Source organism: Colobus angolensis, unplaced genomic scaffold (genome assembly GCF_000951035.1).
Source record: "Colobus angolensis palliatus isolate OR3802 unplaced genomic scaffold, Cang.pa_1.0 Scaffold756, whole genome shotgun sequence".
In the NCBI taxonomy this organism is placed as follows: Eukaryota; Metazoa; Chordata; class Mammalia; order Primates; family Cercopithecidae; genus Colobus; species Colobus angolensis.
Window position 1 is genome coordinate 105,304 of NW_012121332.1, and position 4,919 is coordinate 110,222.

Below are 4,919 nucleotides of genomic sequence, written 5' to 3' on the forward strand. Positions count from 1 at the left end.
CAATTCATATATGTTTCATTATGTATGTATGGAGTTTGGTATCTTTATGAAAGGCTGTCCTGGAGCACCTGTGCCAAGGAAAGAGGCTTTAAACAGTGGTTTGTGAACTACGCATCTGAGAAACTTCAGATGTTTGCTAGCTTCAGGAGTGCAAACTGCAGCCACAAAGTACAATAAGAAATGGCTATCACTTTTGCTTGCCAGTGGCAACAAGTTGTTGTTACTCAAAGATATCTGGAAGAAGAAATTACTAGATTATCCAAAGAAATAGATCAGTTAGAGAACATACAAAACAATTCAAAGCTCTTTTTTTCATATTCATAGCTTTAATAGTGTGTTCTACTCGACATTTCTACTTTCATAACTATTGCACTTAATAGCTTCCAACAGTTTATTTTATTTTATTTTGACATGGCGTCTCACTCTGTCACCCAGGCTGGAGTGCAGTGGTGCGATCTCAGCTCACTTGAACCTCCACCTCCTGGGTTCAAGCAATTCTCCTGGTATCCAGGTGGCAGAGGGGAAATAGAGTCTGGAGAGGGAGGCCAGACACAGTGGCTCACACCTGTAATCCCAGCACTTTGGGAGGCCGAGGTGGGTGGATCACCTGAGGTCAGGAGTTTGATACCAGCATGGCCAACGTGGTGAAGCCCTGTCTCTACCAAAAACACAGAAAATTAGCTGGGCATGGTGGCGGGTTCCTGTAATACCAGCTACTCAGGAGGCTGAGGCAGGAGAATCGCTTGAACTTAGGAAGTGGAGGTTGCAGTGAACTGAGATCATGCCACTGCACTTCAGTCTGGGTGACAAGAGCAAAACTTCATCTCAACAATAATAATAATAATAAATAAAAATAAAGAAAACACACTTAGTTAGCTTACCATCCTGTGGGTCAGCAATTTAGGATAGACTCTGCTCTGCACTTTGGCTGGTGTCAGCCAGCCTCGGCTCATTCATGTATGCGTAGCCAGCTGCTGGTCCAGGCTTCCTGGTTGTTTTTATGCAGACTTTTATATCTCCCACCATGTTCTGGTCCACACCTTATGTCTGCCTTCAGGGTACCCATGTCTTCAATCCCTGAGCATTTTCAAGTTCTGCAGGATGAACCAGTCCTTGAAGGATGAACCAGTCCCTGGTAGGCATCTAGTTTTCATTCTACACATTCTGCTAAGGCAGTTCCCAGTCCTCAAATGTTCGTGTGCAATGAACAGGTATCTCTTGGCTTCATTTAAAAAGTCTGTGTTTCTGTCTCCTTCTTCTTCTTTTCTCTCCCATTCTCCTAGCTCATCATTAATTATCAAGGGGATATGGGTGCGCAAACATCTTTACTCTACCATACACAAAACTCTGAAATGCAACTTCTTAAATAAATGACGACCCTTGTTTAATGTCAAAGAAAGGAGTGATGAGTCTAAACCCAGCTCTCTGAGTGGCAGCCATGCGGGGAGATGTTTCCCCAGTTACTAAACTAGAGCATAACCCACAAGAATAGACTGTGACGATGGCAACAGGAGTTTGAAGGCTCTGTCAGAACATTCTGGATGTTCTTATGGCACATGGATTCATAAATTCAAAGAGCTTTCTTATTTTTTACTAAAGGCTGTGTCTTTGACTTTGGGGCCTCTGTCCGACTCCAGTTAGTAAGTGCACTAAAGGCTGGAAGGTTGGCTGTTTTGGGGTGTGAGATAATGATGGTTGAGCTCCTAATAATCCGCATTGGCTGCCTTTTGTTCTGGAAAGTATTTACTACTGCATTACGGTGGCTTTTGAATATGATTTTCAAAACATCCCAATGATGTCATTTATTTACTTTGCTGAGGAGAGATTATTTTGAGGTTTGAGAAAAAATTAAATTTCTGGCATTAGAACTGTAATAAAGCCATTTTGGGGGTCTGACTGCTCATTGCTTTCAAGCCTGGCCCCTCTCTCTTCCTCTCTGTCCACTACTGGACAGGCTGGTGCTCCCTCCTTCAGCACCGGTGGGAGATTCACACCATACCAGACCCTGTCCTCATGGAGGAACCTACACCTCAGGCCCAGCCACTGACCTCCATTGAAATCCAGCCAGTAACCTTTCCTTGTTCTCTCACATCATTTTCTTTGTGCATTTTTCTACTCCTTCCCTCTCTTTTTTTAGCAAATTTGCAGAAATTCTGTCTGTATTTTTGACGTTAAGTTTTCACATGTTATGAATGATGCAAATATTTTCTCCAAGACTGTCACTTATGTTTTAGTTTTGCTCATTTCTTTTTTGCAGTACCAACATTTTGACTTTCATAATGTCACATTTGACAATCTTTTATTTTGGATTTTGTAACATTCTTAGAAAGTACTCCCTCCCTGCCCAAATTATGAAGGTTATGTTTTCCTTCTAGAATTCCTGTTAGATGGCCACTGGAATTTCTGGATCTATCTCCCCTGTCTCTCATACTTGTTTGTATTGCATTCTGGGGTAATTTCTTAATCTTTTAGTTTACAAATTTTATCTTCAGCTTTGTCCATTTTACTATCGCACATCTACTGGCCTCATTTACTGGCCTATTTTTATTTTGGCAATCATTGTTAATTTTTGAGGTGGAAGAATAAGGAGTTGGGGCAACCAAGGGTTAAGGCGTAAGCAAAAGGACAGCAGATGCAGCTAGTTCTAGGCAAGGTTAAGCAGCCTACAGGCCACACCCTCACTCCTGTGATAACCAGACAGAAGTCTCCACTTCAGCCTCTGATTGGCTACAGGCCAACTCTTCACTTCAGCCTCTGATTGGTCACAGGTGAAGTCTCCACTTCAGCCTTTGATTGGCTGTAGGCCAGTCCTTCAAAGGGTGTAATCAATTAGAGGCCTCTAAAGGGCACCTAGGGGGTGTTACCAAATTCTTTTAGCTTAATAAAAACCCTAAAGAACATTGTAATCTGGGCTCTTGAGCCACTTGCTTCAGCCTGCTACCACTCTCTGGAGCATACTTTCGCTTCCGTAAATCTGCACTTTCATTGCTTCTTCTTTTTCTGTTTTGTGTGTTTTGTTAAATTCTTTGTTCAACATGCCAAGAAGCTGGACAACTCACAGTCAACACTTTCCATCTGTGGCCAGGCATGGTGGCTCACGCCTGTAATCCCAGCACTTGAGAGGCCGAGGTGAGTGGATCATGAGGTCAGGAGTTCGAGACCAGCCTGGCCAACATGGTGAAACCCTGTATCTACTGAAAATACAAAAATTAGCTGGGCATGACGGTGTGTGCCTGTAATCCCAGCTACTCAGGAGGCTGAGGCAGGAGAATTGCTTGAACCTGGGAGGCGGAGGTTGCAGTGAGCCAAGATCATGCCACTGCACTCCAGTCTGAGCTACAAAGTGAGACTCCGTCTAAAACATTAAAAAAAAAAAATGACTTTCCATCCAGTAACATTTTCAATAAGTTAATTTTTTTTTCATAACACTGTTAAAAAATGCAGTATCTACTTAAACTATTCTCAGGATATTCATTATACTTATGATGAAAATCCTTTCCTCTTTGCTCTACTAGTTTTGTTTTCTTTGGGGCTACTTCTGTTTCCTTAAATGATTGATTCCAGGTTTTCTGTTCCTGTGTGTAGTTGAGGGTCTGTATTAAACATTGGGTTTCCTCCTGGTGGGGAAACTCCTGGTGGTCCGATGGTAATTGTCATGGAAGAAACCCTACACTGGTCAACCTGGGAGTGGAAAAGACTGTGTGGTCCTCTGGCATGGGAGCAGGGGGTTGCCTTCTGAGTTTGATTTCCCACTCCTCTCCTTATCCAGGGGGCTTGGACCTTGGCTTGGGGTCTGCTCTAAAAGTGGGGAGTTCTAGGCTTGTATTTTGATTCTCCTTCCCCACCCAGGAAGGTTTTGTTTTCTCTTCAGAGTGTCCATCACTTGGGTCCAAAGCTGTCGCTCCAGCAGCTCCATGTAGGGTGACAGAGAGGCATGGTGGCCACCGACCCTGAATGCTGCTCTGCAGCCTCCTGGGCAATCTGCCTGAGCCCCATTCTGGGCTTTGTGTTTATTGGCTCTAAGCCTGGAATTTTCCAAGGACATTGTTAACAACCCTGACTACTACATCATCTGGATACTTCAATTTTTCTTCCATCACTCAAAACCCATCTTCTTCCCCCAATTTTTATTATTATGAAAGTTATTATATACATGTATCAGGAGATATTCTGAGAATGCTTGTAGCAAAATACAGCATTCTCTTACACCCTGTGTCCTACACACCACCCCAGCTTTTCCCCAACCCAGAATGCTTTTTCTTGGGGGGAATTTACCTGCTGTATCTGCAAATAACATGCTTATGATGTCGCATCTTGAAATTTTGGACTTGCAGATCCCCTGTTGCCTTCCCAGCCCCACCACAGACTTCCATCCTTCCCACTCTCCTCCCCGTGCTGTCAAGACGGTCGCATCCTGGTGCTGGTAGAACAGTGCTCGCTACTCACGTTATGACAGTAATGGACATGTCTGCTGTCACTGAGATTTTTGCAAAAGCCTATCTATGTTGGTTTTTCCTTTTCTACCCCAACTTTTTGTTTTCCCTAGAGATAGCGTTCATTTTATTGTTTATTTTCCCCCCCTTTTTTTTGTTGTTGTTGAGACGGAGTTTCACTCTTATTGCCCAGGCTGGAGTGCAATGGCGCCATCTTGGCTCACTGCAACCTCTGCCTCCTGGGTTCAAGCAGTTCTCCTGCCTCACCCTCCCGAGTAACTGGGATTACAAGCATGCGCCACCACACCCAGCTAATTTTGTATTTTTAGTAGAGATGGGATTTCACCATGTTGGTCAGGCTGGTCTCAACTCCAGACCTCAGGTGATCCACCCACCTTGGCCTCCCAAAGTGCTGGGATTACAGGCGTGAGCCACCACGCCTGGCCTATTGTTTATTAACTTGGTTTTAAATACATATATAATCAT

The 4,919-nt window shown here is 43.8% G+C and overlaps 1 pseudogene; it reads left to right on the forward strand.

Moving 5' to 3' along the window:
• The window catches only part of LOC105501855, a 23,748-nt pseudogene extending 19,295 nt beyond the window's left edge, over positions 1-4,453 (forward strand).
• The last annotated feature ends 466 nt before the right edge of the window (positions 4,454-4,919 follow it).